A 555-nucleotide genomic window follows, 5' to 3' on the forward strand; every position below is an offset into this window, starting at 1 on the left:
TTTTTGTTTTTTTTTTAATCTTTAGTTTCTTGAGCTCAGGTCAGTGTCTTAAATCTGCACTTCTCAGTCTTTAATGCACATATTAATCACCTGGAAATCCTGTTAAACTGCAATTTTGTACTCAATAGGTCTTGGGCAGGACCCAGGGTTATCCATTCCTGTCAAGTGCCCAGGCAATACTGCTGGTTCAGAAACCATAGTTTGAGATGCAAGCTTTTAAATAATTACTGGAACAGCTCTGCACGTTCCATTGAATTTCTCAGATGTTTTGTAAGGCTCAGTCTATGCGTGACTGAGACATATTGAGCCTTTACCATATCATAGTTGTGACTATTTCACTTTTAGTGTCTCAAGTACATAAGGGAAGGTTTGAGTCTTTTATGTAAAATAGGAAATCCCGCTTTAACAGTGTGTGTTTATTTTATAACCACCCTTAGCAACCACAATATACAACAATAAATCTATAAACATTTATTTTTATTTTGGTGATATTACTGGCCTGTAAGTAAAACAAAGTATTGCAGAAATGGTAAATTTTTTGATATCTAAAAAAAA

The sequence above is a fragment of the Galeopterus variegatus genome, unplaced genomic scaffold (assembly GCF_000696425.1).
Source record: "Galeopterus variegatus unplaced genomic scaffold, G_variegatus-3.0.2 Scaffold27714, whole genome shotgun sequence".
In the NCBI taxonomy this organism is placed as follows: Eukaryota; Metazoa; Chordata; class Mammalia; order Dermoptera; family Cynocephalidae; genus Galeopterus; species Galeopterus variegatus.